The sequence below is a fragment of the Oryctolagus cuniculus genome, chromosome 8, assembly GCF_964237555.1.
Source record: "Oryctolagus cuniculus chromosome 8, mOryCun1.1, whole genome shotgun sequence".
In the NCBI taxonomy this organism is placed as follows: domain Eukaryota; kingdom Metazoa; phylum Chordata; class Mammalia; order Lagomorpha; family Leporidae; genus Oryctolagus; species Oryctolagus cuniculus.
Window position 1 is genome coordinate 142,382,570 of NC_091439.1, and position 17,452 is coordinate 142,400,021.

Consider the following 17,452-nt stretch of genomic DNA (forward strand, 5'->3'; position numbering starts at 1 on the left):
CTAAATAAACTTTTTTTTAAAAGTGTATGTGTTCTGATGCTGTCAGGTAGAAGGCTCCTTATATGACTGCTCAAAAAGTTGATCTACACTGTTGTTCAAATAGACTATTCTGTCAGGGTCTCAAACCCAATGCTAACCCCTGACCAGCAGGGGCAGCGCAAGCACACCCCAATGGAAGGCAAATGGGAGGGGTAAGGTCGACAGGTGATGAACACACCACAAGCACCCGTGAGTTCTGTGGAAGCAGGAACCACTTTATTGAAGAAGTATGCATGCTTATAAAGCTTACAAAAGACATGGGCAGTAGGGGAGCCAATCAGCGAAAAGGTCATGCAGGCATGGGTGGACCATGCACAGGGGCATCTTAAGCAAAGTGTAGGTATCACGCACTGTCCACATGTCCAGAACTAAAGCAGACCTATCCCTGCCGGTGGTCTGATCAGCAGCTGCAGACACGCCCCTCGAACATCTGCCAGGTGCCATATTGTAATGGAGATTTTAAGCAATGCCCAAGATTTCCCCCTTTTTGTTTTATATTAAAGAGAGGAAGAGGAACTGAGTGGATAGGGTGCCTGTCTTAGGTTTTCCCCTCTGATTGGTATCAGCCTTTTAGGGAGCATGTCTACCTTAGGTTGTCCCCCTCTGGGGATCTTACCTGTCTTTGACTACTTCTCCAGCTATTAAGGGCTGCCCCAAGGGGATCTTACCCATCATTGGCTACCACCTCAGCAACTCAGAGTATGATGTATTATACCTCTACATCTTGGCAGCAGCCATGGGCAAATGTATAGGGTTTCCAATCTGGTGCTTGAAGAGCAGTATAACCCGGTTCTTAAAGAGTGGCATATTGTTGTCTGACCACCATTAACTGGACTGCAGTGATGCAATCTTGGACAAATTTACAAGGACAATGGAGACCAAGGGGCCCACAAGGGAGAGGAGATAAGGAAGCCATCCCCAAGCCCCGACCACAGGTAACTAGAGCTTCAAGGTCTTCTTGGAGGGTCTTTATCTTGTCCTTAATGATGCTGGAGCAATTAGCATAAAAGCAGCACTCCTGATGTACCATGATGATCCAGTCACAATGAGGCAGAGAGTCCAATACGGTCTTTTCATCCCTGTAAGAGAAAAAGAAAAATCACTCCTCAGGAGGGGGTCCTCCTGGGTGACCTTCTTTGGCAGGGTACCCATATGGGATTAGAATTCCCCTGAGGGAAGACACATCCAAATCCTTTACTAACACTTATCAGTGGGTCTGGTCCTTGCCAGCATCCTGTCAGTGGGTCCTTCCATTTTACCCTAACTGAAGGGTAGGATACTTGGAGGGACCAATGTTTGTGAAAGGCTGACAAGGGCTGATGTTTTGGAAAATTTAAAATATGAGCATGGCCATTAGTAGCTGGTCTTGTGGGGGTATGATTCCCCCTTTTTGTTTTATAAGTTTTTTTTATAATCTTATTTTGTTTTTTGATATGTTTAACCTGAGCATTTTAACCAAGGCTGTGGGCTAGATCTGATCAGATTTAAGGTAATCACTCAAACATTAAAGACAGGCAAATCCAATAAAACATGAAACCTTCAAGACACGTGCAAACTTTCATCAGATAAGTTAGCTATAGCAGCACAGAGAAGGGCTGGTTATCAGTGTAGGAGCCCATTGCTTAGGACAGGGAACACATCTCGACTTAATGTTTCTGATTGGCTTAAAGGAACAGTCAGGCATGTCTTTCGTATTCACCTGTGAGGACTTAAGAGGTAGAAGTTTAATCCAAATTTCACGGAGGTAGTCGTGTTCTCTAGCACCTGGTAAGGTCCCTTTTATTTAAGCTGAAACTGATCTGAAGAGGATCTTCTTATGAATGGCTTGCTCAGGAATTTCTAATGTTGGAATTTTTGTTAAAAACTCCTTGATTCCTTGGAACACCTTTGCAGCTCCCCTGTCCAACACAGTGTCTGTTTCAGAGGCTTTTAAGCAAACACAAGGCTTAGAATACAAATCCTGGACTCCATAACAACTTTTGTAGTTACCCTTTTCAGTACAAAGTCTACATCAGGGCCTCTTTAAAGCTATACACAAAAGTTTGAAATACAAATTTTGGAATCCAAATTCCATAGAATCCTGTCATCAGTAATTCCCAATACCGGAGCTTTTATTTAGAAGCTCCTTAGTTCTCTGGAACAACTTTGCAGCTACCCTTTTCAGTACGGAGACTGCATTAGGGCATCTTTAAAGCTACATGCGAAAGCTTGGGATCCAAATTTTGGAGTCCAAAGTTCACAGAATTGTGCCATTCTCAGAAATCTCCTTGGCTGCCTTTAAATATCTGACCCTATGTTATGGCCATGCCTGCGTGGGTGCAGCAGGCCACATTGACTGGAAGAGAGTGCAGAGAAAGGCTGTGGTCCCCCATTTACAGGGAAGACTGCGCAGGCTGTGGGGTTGGGTAGGCACACTGCTGCGAAGGCTGTGGGGTTGGGTAAGCACACTGTTTACAAGATGGCAGTGGGTGATCCAAGGGAGGGGAATACCCTTAAAGGGGTGACCACAGGGGTGGTACTAGGCCAAATGTCCCCTCTGTAATTGGAGGCATGGTGGGTTGAGACAGCACTAGGCCTTTAGGGGTTGCCACCACACCTGAAGGCTCTACCTGAGTTTTAACTGCCTCTGGGGATTTATGAGCCTTCTGACGTTCCTCATTAAAGGCCACCCAGCCCATCTGTTTCATATCAACCAGCTTAGGTGTGCAAAATTTTTTGTGTGGCTATAAGCCTTGAGTCTTTAGTATGTATCTCAGTGCCTTAGGCACTGGGTCCTCAAATTTAGCATGATATTGCCCCATCCTTTCAGGGATACCTTACCTCGAGAGCCTTGCTTAGCCATGTCCGCCAGTACTTTCACTTAAGCCGGAGTCAGTCCTTCTTCAGGGCTCTTTCGAGTCCATCGTGCCCCACATTGGGCACCACTTGTTGGGGTCTCAAGCCCGATGCTAGCCCCTGACCAGCAGGGGCAGCGCAAGCACACCCCAACAAGGCAAATGGGAGGGGTAAGGTCAACGGGTGATGAACACACCACAAGCACCCGTGAGTTCTGTGGAAGCAGGAACCACTTTATTGAAGAAGTATGCATGCTTATAAAGCTTACAAAAGACATGGGCAGTAGGGGAGCCAATCAGCGAAAAGGTCATGCAGGCATGGGTGGACCATGCACAGGGGCATCTTAAGCAAAGTGTAGGTATCACGCACTGTCCACATGTCCAGAACTAAAGCAGACCTATCCCTGCCGGTGGTCTGATCAGCAGCTGCAGACACGCCCCTCGAACATCTGCCAGGTGCCATATTGTAATGGAGATTTTAGGCAATGCCAACACTATTCCTTACTGATTTTCTGTCTGGTAGTTCTATCTTTTCTTGGAAATTATGATTTGACATCTCTTTCTAGTTATTCCATTGCTATCTGATTCCCCTTCTGATGTGTCAATCTTTACACTGACTATTACTCATCATAGAATAATTCACTACAACCTAGATTTGGAAGAAATGTCCCTCTAATGATAAACTTGTGAAGAAAACATGCACACAGTGGGATTTATTGCAGCCATAGGAAAGAAGAAATTCCTTGACATGGATGAACTTTTAAGACATTGAAATAAGTAAATAAGCCAAGCAAAGAAAAATATTGTAAGACTCCACCCAAATAAAATATTTAAAGCAGTCAAAATGTTAGAAAGCAGAAATGTGGTTATGGATGTCAGGAAGGATTTATTGTTCAATGACAAGAAAATATACTAGAGATTCATTGCACAACAATGTGCTTATGTGTGCACTACCAACTGAATATATAAATGTTAAAGATGGTAAAGTTAATATCATTTGCCTTTATCGTAATTATGAATGAGTGTAGTTTTATTTTTCTTGTGAGATGCTGTATCTAAGTCCTCTTGTGCCTTACTCTAAAAATATGACTCTGCCTATGGTCTTATGTCACTCTGAGATTGCATGTGGGCATAGTTGGTAACAGGTCACTCCCAGGAGGATGCTGGGCAATCCACGACTGGTGTGTCTAGGAGTATTGAGAAACACTGCAAGCCCATGTCTCTTTTCTCTTCCCCCAATCTTTTCTGTGTAGTTATCAGAATGTCTTTTCATGAGAACACAGGAAACCCTAGAGGACTCTGGTGAGTTCATAACAATGCAATTGCAGTGTCTTATGAATGGGACTTCCATTTGTCAGTAAATGGACAGTTTCCTTATCTTGGCTGAAGACTTTCAAGTACACCCAGGAAATGTTAATTCCAATTTTACTTCACTAAGACTCTGGTAAATGTATATAGCAGTGCAGAAAAGAATCAAGTATGTATAACGTTCCCCACTTTTTTCTTTTTTTTGACAGGCAGAGTTAGACAGTGAGACAGAAAGAGACAGAGAGAAAGGTCTTCCTTTTCCATTGGTTCACCCCCCAAATGGCCACTAGGGCCGGCGTGCTGCGGCCAGCGTAACGCGCCAATCTGAAGCCAGGAGCCAGGTGCTTCCTCCTGGTCTCCCATACAGGTGCAGGGCCCCAGCACTTGGGCCATCCTCCACTGCACTCCTGGGTCACAGCAGAGAGCTGGACTGGAAGAGGAGCAACTGGGACAGAATCTGGTGCCCCAACCGGGACTAGAACCTGGGCTGCTGGTGCCACAGGCGGAGGATTAGCCAAGTGAGCTGTGGTGCCGGCCAACGTTCCCCACACTTTCACTAACACTTCATTCTCCATTAAGAATGTTTTTGCAGAAAAGGAACATGAGAGACTGGCATTTTTCTTTTCTATCCCATCGTCTTGGTGAGGAAATCATCCTCTATTAACTGTGGCAGTGACTGTAGTGGGCTGTGTGCTGTGAGCACAGGAGACAGCTGAGTGAGAGAAATTCAGTGCCCTGTGGAGGCAGCACCTTCCTCAGCGGGCTCAATAAACACAGTGGTAAAAGTGCTGGAAGAGGGCCGCGTAGCATTGATGGAGGAGAAAAGAGGGGTTAGAGTAGGCAACAAGAAGGAATCATGTGTTTGTGTTCAAGTTTTAAATCAGTAAAAGTTTTATTTAGGATTTAATGGAACATTTTGATAAATTCTTAAAATAATTTAACTTTCCTTCCTGTTTCCAGCAAACCTGTTTGCCCCTTGGTAATTAGTGTTTATTACAATTATAATATAGTTTAAACTTATTTGAGTGACAGAAAGAGACAATTACACAGAGAGAAAAAGAGCTCCCATTCACTAGATCAATCCCCAAATGTCTGCAATCATTAGGACTGAGCCAATACCAAAGCTGGGAACCTGGAACACACATTGATGCCCAGAACCCAATTACTTAATCCATAATGGCTGCCTCCCTGGGTGTGCATTAGCAGGAAACTGAAGTCAGGTATATCAAACCCAGTCACTATGGTTAGGATGGAAGTATCTTAACTATTAAGCAAAATGGATACCCTTCATTCTCAAAATTTTTAAAATTCGTGAAGTTTATGGCAAATATCGTTTCCTTACTTTTGGTCATGTGGTTAGTACATAACAAAAAAAAAGTGGGATAATGTGAAAATTTTTGAATGACTAGTGAAGTCACATTGAATTGAATTTTCTTCTATCCATTTAACAGATAAATACATTAAGATACAAAAAAAAAATGACAACTGGTATTTGGAGGCTCCAGAGAAGAGAACAGGAGGTCTCACCTCCTGGAGAGACCACAGGAAGTCAGGTTATGACCATCCTTTTCTACAGCAGTCTTAGGGTTCCAGGCCTATCTTCTGACTGTACCTTATTTGTTACTGTGAACACATGGCTGTAGAGATGAGGGAAGCTGCACCCACTGATGTCCATGCTGTGTTTAGACCATATAATCTGCAGAATGCTGAACACTGTTTCATCATCCTTTGCCACCTTAACAACAATAAGAAAAAAAGACAATGGTTAGGATGCCAGCATCCCGTATTGGAGTGCCACTTTGAGTACCAGCCAATCTGCTTCTTACCCAGCTTCCTACTGACATGCCTGGGAGGACACCGGATAATGGACCTAAGTGATTGGACCCCTGCTGCCCACCTAGAAGACCCAAATGGAATCCCTGGCTTTTTAAAAAATATTTATTTATTTGAAAGTCAGAGTTACACAGAGAGAGGAGAGGCAGAGAGTGAGAGTGAGAGAGAGAGGTCTTGCATCTCCTGGTCCATTCCCCAGATGGCCGCAATGGACAGAGCTGTGCTGATCTAAAGCCAGGAGCCAGGAGCCAGGAGCTTCTTCCGGGTCTCCCACTTGGGTGCAGGGACCCAAGGACTTGGGCCATCCTCCACAGCTTTCCCAGGCCATAGCAGAGAGCTGAATTGGAAGAGGAGCAGCTGGGTCTTGAACTGGTGCCCACACAAGATGCCAGGGCTTCAGGCCAGGGCATTAACCCACTGTGCCACAGCACCAGCCCCATCCCTGGGTTTGATTTTGGACTTGTCTACCCCCAGGTGTTGCAAGTTTTGTAGAGTGAACTAGCAGATGGACGATCTCTCTCTCTTCCTCACTCACTCGCTCGCTTTCTCTCTCTTTCAAGTAGATGAAAAATAAATACACATAAAAAACAGTGTTTTAAAAATGTATGTTTTTGATTCTGGGGACTAGCATTGGAAAGGTATTACTTTGTGCCTAGCGCTGTGCCAGGACTTGAGCCTACTGTTAGTTCTTAAAGACTGAAACAGACAGCAACAAGACTCTGGTCATTTTTCCACTGGAAGTTTTCAGAAGAGGGTAAGCTTTCCATTAGAACCTCAGCACCTCCTGTCTGAATGAACCACTGTATTTGTGTCAGGTGTTGCATTTTTACTGATAATATTTATATGCATATGCTGTAGAGTTATATATACATGTGTTTATATACTCCTGTTTGGGAGATTTAATAATTATTCATGTCTATATAATTCACTTGAAAGTAAGATATATCAGTATATGTGTAAGTCTATCCATACATAATGGAGTGAACTTATGAGTGTCTTCCATGTTATGGTGAATCATCTAGTGAGAAATATGTTTGAATAAACATGCATTTCATAGACTCTCCAGGTATTTTCATTGTAGTGTGTACATTTGTTATCTTTATTTATACATTTTAACAAACATATACCTACAGATGTGTGTCATTGTTACTTCTTAATTTACAATTGATTATTTGTGAGTTTAATTACCCAAGAAAACCACATAAAGATCACTCACTATTGCTAAACTCCTGAATATTGTCTGAAATCTTCCTAGGGCTAAAAGCCCAAGTGCTCAGATGGGCTTGAGTCCTCTGCCTTGAGCATGCATTGCAGCATGTCCTTTGCTTTAAACATCACAGAAACATCCTCACACTACACCTCAAACACAGGAATGAAATGCATGATCAGAAATACGGGATCTCTCATTAAATATACTCCTCATCCAACTGCCTTGAAATGGGGGTGGGGCTAATACTCTAATTTTGACCAATTGTTGCTCCATCACAAGTCTTGCTAAACACAAAGATATCTGATCTATTCTCCACCTGCAAGGCACCTGAAAAAATGAGCCCTCAAGGATGCTTGATCCCCAGCTTTGTGGAGTCTAGATAATGAGCAGACAACAGACCACCAAAAGAGAAATGTCTGCCTCCTTGTGGACATGGATAGAAATTATCAGACCAAGAATGTGAAGTCCCAGAGTCAGGGTTCCTTAGTCTGGCTTTAGGATATTTTCAGAAGGCCATAGGTGCTGCTTTAAACCCTGGCAACATTTCCCCCCATTCTGAAGCTCTCTTCCTTTCTGTATTTTCTTACTGTTCTCAGGGCTGTCTGAGATCCCAGAGTTGGCTATAGTTCTCCTCAAGGCAGAGCCTGAACCCTACTCTCAGCATTGCCAAGGCACACTCCAAATCTTATTATTTAAAACATGAGTTCTTATCCTGGAGCAACTCTATATAAAGGATGCCAGTATCTCACTGGGAATTTTGTATCTGTAGTAGGCCTGGTTAAAGGCCAGGCTCTAGTGGTTTCTCTCAGTCATAAGTCACCTGCAATAGGCAGCAAAGGCTCCTTTTCTCTGGAAATGTGGCTCTGAGCAGAGAACGAGAGGCTTCTCTGGCCCCTCTCCAAACAAACATGTTTGTTTCAGATTTGGTTTGTTCATACTAGGTTTTGGGGTTTTTTTTGTATAGTGGTCAAGCATTTTGTAGATTTGAGTATATTTTCTTTCTATTCTTATATTTGGAAGATACATTAATTGGTCCATATTCATATAATTTATTTCACAAGAATGTATGTGTTTATTTAGGTACAAATTTATATACAAATCTGTATTCATGCCCTTTCTTTATTTTCTATGGTGAAGCACCTCAGACTTATGAATTTTACTTGTACAGGTTCTGCAATGTTCATTACATATATGATTTTTCACAATGTGATGTAAAATGTTACTATATTAAATCTATGCACACACATGCATAAAATATACAACATAATCATTGCCTAAGGAAATTCATAAAATATGAAATTCATATATTCATTCATTCATTCATGAGAAGGATGAGTATAGACTGTTGTTTTTTCATTATAAATATTTATTTTATTAGCACCAGTATTGTGGCATAGTGCCTTCAACAGCCACCTGCAATGCTGGAATCCTATATGGGCCCTGGTTTTGGTCCTGGCTGCTTTAGTTTTGATCCAGCTCCCTGGTAATATGCCTGAGAAAGTAGCAGAGGATGGCCCAAGTGCTTGCACCCCTGCACCCATGCGGGAGACCTGAAGGAACCTCCTGCTTCCTGATTGTGGCCTGGCCCCGCCTACACCAGCCATTGGAGCCATCTGTGAATTGGACCCATGAATGGAGTACCTCTCTGTGTGTATCAATTCATTTGTGTTGAAGGCATAGTTACAGAGAGATGGAAAGAGAGAGAGAGGTGAAGAGGCGGGAGGAGAGAGAGATTTTCCATCTAGTATTTCACTCCCCAAATGGCTGCAATATTCAGGGCTGAGTCAGGCTGCAGTCAGGAGCCAGAGCTTCATCCACATTTCCCCCATGGGTGCAAAGGCGTAAGTACTTAGGCCATCTTCTACAGCTTTCCTGAGCAAATTAGCAGGGAGCTGCATCAGATGTGGAATAGTTTGGGATGTGAACCAGATGCCCATATGAGATTATGGCATTGCACGGGGTAGCTTAATCTTTACTGACAGCAAGTAGAGAAAAAAACTTCCAGGCAGGCCATTTCCAGCCAATTGCAGCTGCCCATGTCTGCCAGGAACTTCTAGAACTTGGCCCTCTAGCCAGGTACAACCAAAGGTATAGCATTCTTAATGAGATACTGGCTTCTTTATTATTATTTCCATCAGCATAAGAATTCATCTAGTGGACAAAAAAACGGAATTTGGGATTTTGCCACACAGTGCCTTGGCTGGAGTTGATACTCTATCTTAAAGCAAAGCTACACTAATTCTGAGGTTTCAGGTTCCCCTGCAAACTTACAATACAGAAGAGTAGATAACACCAGGGTGCTTTCACTGGCTGATACTCTGGGCAGATCAAAAATTTTTATTCTGACTCTTCAATGTTTAGACCTGATGATCTCCAAATTTGTCTTCAGCTTTTCAGTCACATTGCAGGAAGACATGAATCCAGCAACCACCTTGGAATGGCCCACATCCTACTGAAGAAGAAAAGTCTGAGTAGATGGATCAAAAAGTACTGGGGCCAGCACTGTGGTGCAGTGGGTTAACACCCTGGCCTGGAGCATTGGCATCCCATATGGGCACCAGTTCTAGTGCTGACTGTTCCACTTCGTATCCAGCTCTATGCTATGGTATGGGAAAGCAGAGGAGGTGGCCCAAGTCCTTGGGCCCCTGCACCCAAATGGGAGACCTAGAAGAGGCTCCTGGCTCCTGGTTCAGATCGGGTTATCTTATTTGCAACATCTTCCTTTACTTCACAATTTTTGGTGCATTCCTTAGAACACACTGGAAAATGAGACCAAAATTTTGACTGGGTAACATTTTGTGGCCCAGTTGAACCTCACCCTTCAGAGTTCCTGGTCTTCTAACTCCCCATTTTCTCATGAACAGTGCAGAGGACAGTGGCAGAGAGGCTAGCCTAGCTCATTTATTCTACTGTAATTTGAGGTTCTGGCCTCACTGAGGTGGCTCCAGCCTTGGAAATGTTGCCACTGGTCCTCCTTGCCCCTCAAGATGCTCAGTGGCTGCACTGAGTATATTTGCTTGTATGATATCTTGGTAGAAATAAGTGCCACTGACCCTCATTGTGTGGCTATAAGTGGTCTAGAAATGTCCACATAATGCCTGGCTTCTGGAATCTGAAGACCCCCACCACCTAGATCAAGCAATGCTCTAGCATGAAGTTTGACTAGCCAATCTGAGATGTACGGCACAAGTAGGTTAGCATCCCTTTGGCAGATTTAGCCCATGACAAATCAATGGTTTGACTCCCTCCAAGACATCAAGATCCTTGTTACTGCCTGTGGTTTGGGAAGTTTTCAGGGATGTCTGGCACTTTTTCCTTCTTTCTTTTTTGATCAGACTGGATTTCAGGCTAGATGAAACTCTTTCCCTCTGTTCCTTTCCCAGTACACCTTAATGGGCCATGGTAAACTTTGACTTTCTCATAACCCAGCTCTAAATTTTTGACCTCCATCATTATTCTGTCTCTACTTAAGTTGCCCAATTTTTGTGATTGCATTTTGTGTATCTGGTTTGTCATTTTCCCAAACAGTGGATTCAGAAAAAAGTCCTTATGGAGACATTCATCTTCTCGAACCCCATGAGGAATGAGAAACCACCCTCTTCCTCTTTTCAATAAGGCAAACTCATAGGGAGGCTGTCCTCTTGAGTTGTTCTATCTCAGAGCTTATTTCTGACTTCAACCTTTGTCAGTTCCTGCCTACTGAAAGCCAAGTACAAGTGCCCAATTGGATCTTTATTTTTAAATTACAGAGACTGGGATAACCAAATATGTGAAAGTAGTCATATTTATATGACCTAGCTTCAGGTCAGCAAGATTTATAGTTTTATTTTGGCAAAATTTTGATGTATCTGTGTACCTGTTAAAAGATCAGGGAGCAGGTATTATGGTACAGCAGATTAAGGTGCTGATTATGGCACACACACCTCATATTAGAGTGTCATTCAAATCCTGGCTACATTCCAGGTTCCAGTGAATGTGCCCAGGAAGTAATGGATTATATCTCAGGTACTTGAGTCTCTGTCATTCAAGTAGAAGACCTATGTGAGGCTCTAGTTTCATGACTTCTGCATGACTCAATCCCAGCTGTTGTGGTGACTTGGGTATTGAATCAACAGGCGGAAGATCTCTCTCTCTCTCTCTCTCTTTCTCTCTCTCTCTCTCTCTCTGTCATGCTGCCTATCAAAAAAATCTTTTGAAATGCCTTTGAGATGTTAAAAACTCTGAGAAAGAATTATAGAATGCATTGAGGCAAGTCTCATGCCGGAGAGAGTAGACAGGGCTGCAACCTCCCAGAGTTTGAAGGCCTTTGGTTACACCTCATTGATCTAGAAGCAGATGATCTTTCTTGTAGCACATCCTGACTGCAGCATTCATTAGGAAATATGAAATGATGATCCACATTTGAACACCACATTATAACTGGACTTACACTATAAAATGCCTAGAAGTTGGGAGCAAATCCCATCATGTTCAGTGGACTGTCAGAATGAGGGATTGCACAGAAAATGGAAATTATTTTTTGTATTTATTTGGCAGATAGAGTTATAGACAGTGAGAAGGAGAGACAGAGAGAAAGGTCTTTCTTCTGTTGATTCACCCCCCAAATCGCTACTATGTCCAGAACTTCTGATCTGAAGCCAGTAGCCAGGTGCTTCCTCCCAGTCTCCCATGCGAGTGCAGGGGAGAAAATGGAAAATTTATAGACTGAAAATGTTGAACTTTAGACTTGAAAATATTTCCTCATACTACAAGTTTTGTGGGTGAGGAAGAATTGCTCCTCCAGGCTAGGAAGTAATGAAAAGGGCACATGAGGATAGGCCCCGCTCACAACTTCAGCCTTAACCCCATCACTGAGTCAGCTGGTCAGCCCTGAGAGGCCCCAGGACCAGAATATACCCTTGCTAGAGCAGGGCATCAGGAGCCCAAAATCTCTAACCCCAGTGGGTTTGTCACTCTTCTGTGAGCTTGTCTCCTCAACAGCCCCAAATCTTTTACCATTCTCTCACACAGAGCTCCACTAGATCAAGAATCAGCAACAAGACTAGAATGGCCCTGCAAAGGCAGGGGCCTGGTGATAAGAGGAGACCTTCTGATGCTCATGACCCCTTATCCAGAGCTGATTTACATAATTAAAAGGCACACACTGTTCAAGAAATTCAACAACAAAATCAGCAATCCAGTTAAGGAATGGGTAAAGGAATTGAACACACATTTTCAACAGAGGAAATTCAAATTGACGCTTGAGAAAATGCTCAGGATCACTAGCCATCAGGGAAGTGCAAATCAAAATCCCAGTGAGGTTTCGCTTCATCCCAGTTAGAATGGCTGCCATAAAGAAATCAACAAAATATAAATGCTGGCAAGGATGTAGGAGAAAAGTACCCTCATCCACTGTTGGTGGGAATGTAAACTGGTGCAGCCCCTATGGAATACAGTATAGAGATATTTCAGAAATCTGAATATAGACCTACCATGTGATCCAGCCATCCTCCTGGGAATTTACCCAAACCAAAACAAATCAGCATATGAAACAGTTATTGGTCCACTCATATTCATTGCAGTTCACAATAGCTAAGATATGGAATAAACCCAGATGTCCATCAAATGTTAGCTGGATAAAGAAATTATAGTGTGTGTGTGTATATATATATATATACACTCAGCTGTAAAAAAAAAAAAGAAATCCTGTCTTTTGCTACAAAATAGATGCAACTAGAAACCATTATAGTTGGTGAAACAAGCCAGTCCAAAAAGACAGATACCATATGCTTATCTTGATCTGAAATAACTCACAGAATACCTAAAATAATGTAGTGGAGTGAAATGGACATTTTGAGATTCAATCATTCCTTATAGTCCATGTCTCTTCTATTGAGGAACAGCAATTGTTTTTTTTTCTTCATGCTATTTGTTGAACAGTTTTACTTAGTGTAGAGTTAACTTTATGATGATTAAATAAATTGAAAATATATTTTTGTAAAAAAAATTAAGAGTGGGAATGGGAGAGGGAAGAGGAAGAAAGTCTGGAGTATGGGCAGGAGGGAGAGTAGGGTGGAAAGTATCATAACTTTCCTATATCTGTGTATCTGAAATACATGAAACTCATGTAAGTTAAATAAATTTTTTTAAAAAGAAAGGCACACATCACAGGGCACAGAATTGAGTCAGAGAAATTTATAAACCTAAGGATTTTCTCTATGCACAGTCCAACTTGCATAAATATTCAAATTCTGGTGCCTGCTCACCTCCCTGTGGAGAAGTTGGCTTTTCTGCTGGAGATGATAAATACAAGCTAGGGTAAAGAGTTAGGAGACTCAGTGAAGAGGATCTGCCAGGGATCTGCCCTAAACAAGATCCACAAGATCCTGAGGGACAAGAGAAATTAGGACATTTTGGAGTCTCCTATTGAAGGCAATGTGGCTACTAATCACCCTCCCAACAACTGCTTTATCTGAGAGAGGTCCAGCAGGGCCCTGGAGAAACCACATCACCTTTTGCAGAGGTGGCAGGACTGCCTCAGAAAATCTGAAAAGTAGAGGTCTGAGGCCTGAGCAGTGCAGTGGTTGTTTTTAGAGATTTATTTATTGATTTCAAAGGCAGAGTGACTGAAAGAGGGAAAGAGAGAGAAATATCTCCTATCAACTGATGCACTATCAGACCACAATGGCCAAAGTTGAACCAGGCCAAAACCAGGAGCCCAAAACTAAATTGAGGTCTCCTACATGAGTGTCAGTAGCCTAATACTTGGGCCTTTTACCACGGCTTTCCCAGTCACATTAACAGGGAGCTAGGAAAGAACTAAAACAGCCAGGACATGAACCAGCACTGCCATCTAGGATGCTGGCATTGCAACAGCTTTACATTGTACCAAAAATATGGCCCCAGGGAAGTGGTCCTAAATATGTACTTCATATCTCAGAGTGCCCCACACATCTGGAGATAGCTTCAATAATTGATGATATGCCCTGATACTAACCTTACTCATTCAAGATACTATTCAGTGTTTAACAACTAAGGAGTTCTGAGGAAAGAAGACAAAAAGATACAAAGATCACAAAATTCTGTGAGCCATGACTCCCCACTCTGCTGGAAATAACTGGGGGAGAGGAAGAGATGCTATGTATGAATAACTATATCCTTCACTAATGGCATAAAAAGGACATCAACAATACTTGGGCTTATCAGTATGGTTATTGCAAACAAGAAAAACAGTGGAAACAAAATGCTTGAAATATCTACAAAGAGGTAAAGAATCAGAAAGAACTGAGTCATGCCAATTTCATTTGGCTTAAAACAGATGACGACACAATGAGATTCTCCAGTTAGTCCTTGACCACATCTTCATCTCCCATGAGGGTCTCCAGGTAATCTAGTTAGAGACAAAGTTAAATTTATGCTAAATACTGGAACCTTATCTTCAGTGTTAAATATTCATAAGGAAGACCTTTCTAATAAGAGATGTGATATAAAGAGAACATCAGAAGAGAAGAGACAAAGAGGTTTCTGTAGTCTTTCACCTGTGGAACAGGGATAAAGATGTGAACGCATTCCATTCTGCTTCTGCCAGAATCTCGTGTTTCCATGTTAGAAAGGGAACATTATGTAAGTTAGTGGCATTAATAAACTGAGTCAGACAAAATTTAGATCCACATACCTATACATTGTGGGTTTATTGCAAATACAATAGTGCCTGAAATGGAAAGGATTCCTCCAAGTGTCCTCAGTTGAATTAACTTGGAAGTTGCAGCACAAAGCTGAGTGGACAAGTGGCTTCTGCCATTCCATTAAGAGTAGAATTAAAAGAGATGGATCCCTCGACTGGTGCCGCGGCTCACTAGGCTAATCCTCCACCTAGCAGCACTGGCACACTGGGTTCTCGTCCTGGTCAGGGTGCCGGATTCTGACCCAGTTGCCCCTCTTCCAGGCCAGCTCTCTGCTATGGTCAGGGAGTGCACTGGAGGGTGGTACAAGTGCTTGGGCCCTGCACCCCATGGGAGACCAGGAGAAGCACCTGGCTCCTGCCATCGGATCAGCGTGGTGCACCGGCTGCAGTGCGCCAGCCATGGCAGCCATTGAAAAAGTGAACCAAGGCAAAAGGAAGATCTTTCTCTCTGTCTCTCTCTCTCACTGTCCACTCTGCCTGTCAAAAAAAAGAGAGAGAGAGATGGATCCCTCAACATGGGAACTGGACACACAGCAGATTCATAGACTCACAAATGCCCTAAACAGCACTCTGGCCTCAGAATCAGCCCTCAAGGCATTTGGATCAGGCTAAAAAGCCCATGAGAGCATTTCAGGCATGGAAAGCCAAGTCATTGCAGCAAAAAGATAACCTAAATGAAAGATATCTTTGAGGGAGATACCAGTGGAAAGAAGGAACCATTAAAGAAGGAGGTACCTTTCTCTGAAGAGAGGAGAGAATTTCCACTTTGATTATGGCCTTATCTAAATAAGGTCAGAGTTTGTGAACTCAAGAGGCTTCCATGGCCTTGGCAGCTCATGACAAGAGCCTCGGGTGATTACTGACATCATAAATAAGAGTATCAACTGGTAAATCAACAATGGGAGTCACTGTGCACTTACTCCCCATGTAGGATCTCTGTCCTTAATGTGTTGTTCTATGAGAATTAATGGTAAAACTAGTCTCCGTCCTTAATGTGCTGTACATTGTGATTTAATGCTATAACTAGTACTCAAGCAGTATTTTACACTTTGTGTTTCTGTGTGGGTGCAAACTGTTGAAAGCTTTACTTAATATATGCTAAATTGATCTTCTGTATATAAAGATAATTGAAAATGAATCTTGATGTGAATGGAAGGGGAGAGTGAGTGGGAGAGGGGAGGGTTGCAGGTGGGAGGGAAGTTAATGGGGGGAAAAGCCATTGTAATCAATATTCCGTACTTTGGAAATTTATATTCATTAAATAAAAGTAAAAAAATAAGTAATATTCTAGCAGGTTCCTCAAAATGAAAAAAGACCTATTTCTTCTCTTACAGGTCCTTTTGCATGCCTGCCTGCAAAAACAAAACCAATCTCCTCAACTCTGTTACCATTAGTAACCACATGCAAATTTTTTTTACTGTTTCTTTAAAAAGTAACCTCATATTGGAAAGATACATGATATTGATGGTCCCAAGGCCAAACAATCTGAAGCTATACAGGTGCATAGCAAGAACAGAGATGAACCAAGGCCATTTCCCAAAACTCAAGCCTTCCTGAATGTCCCCCAGGTTCTGTTTCTGTTCCTATGGTAAGCCCTTCCCTGAACTAGAGGGAGAGATGAGGTTTGGAGCAATAGCCATTACCTCAGTGCCTCTAAGTTGGACTATAGAGAGAACTGAGTGACAGATGTCCTTCATTCAGTCCAATAACATTAACTTTGACACAGAATAGTTTATTTGTAAGATGAGTAACTTGAAAAAAGCATTATCTAATAAGTAATGTGATCTGTGTTTTATTTTTAAAGTTCTAAAAAGAATTAGACTTTCTGGCAAAGGAACATCTGTGCAAGAAGTTTCCTGATGTTGACCTTCAATTTGTTGAGGTATCATGTGAGGGCATTCACAGGAAGCTAAACAGTTTCCGTTGCTGATTTTTTTTCTATTTTTTAAAGAATTTATTTATTTGAAAGGCAGAGATCACAGAGACAGGAAGAGAGATAGAGACAGAGAGAGAGATAGAGAGAGAATCTTCCATCAACTGGCTCACTCCCCAAATGGCCACAACAACCTGAGCTCAGTTGATCCAAAGGCAGGTGCCATAAGTTTTTTCCAGGTCTCCCATGAAGGTCCACGGGCTGAAGCACTTGGCTATCTTCCACTATTTTCCCAGACATATTAGCAGGAAGTTGGATCAAAAGTGAAGCATCAAGGACTAAATTGGCACACATATGGGATACTGGCACTGCAGACAGTGGCTTAACCCACTGTCATAGCACTGGCCCCTCAGCTGCTGATTTTGCTATTCTGGACAACAAGCAGTTGAGGCTAACAGAACAGAAGCAATATACAGACAGATCTTGTGTTCTGATTCCAATGCTGGTATTTTGTGGTATACATCTGCCAGACCCTAGCATACAGATGGGCAGAAAGTCCCCAGCAGTGCATGCATGGTTCTGATTTTATCCTCTTCCTACCCACAACACACAGTTTCTTATGGACTAGTGTTTATATATATTCTGCTGCCTCTTCTCCAACCTTCCTGACATGAACAGACAGGGTAGAAATA

At 42.5% G+C, this 17,452-nt stretch overlaps 1 long non-coding RNA gene across 5 annotated transcripts in view; it reads right to left on the reverse strand.

Moving 5' to 3' along the window:
- Nucleotides 1-233: 233 nt before the first annotated feature.
- The window catches only part of LOC138843431 (uncharacterized), a 37,948-nt gene continuing 20,729 nt past the window's right edge, over nucleotides 234-17,452 (reverse strand). For 2 of the 5 annotated variants that reach the window (XR_011378133.1, XR_011378134.1), the window contains exons 2-4: nucleotides 9,496-9,676; nucleotides 5,794-5,916; nucleotides 234-1,118 (exon numbers count right to left, since the gene is read on the reverse strand). This is a non-coding gene — a long non-coding RNA (uncharacterized lncRNA). The remainder of the gene's footprint in view (nucleotides 1,119-5,793; nucleotides 5,917-9,495; nucleotides 9,677-17,452) is intronic. The other 3 variants (XR_011378132.1, XR_011378136.1, XR_011378135.1) reach the window with 2 other exon arrangements.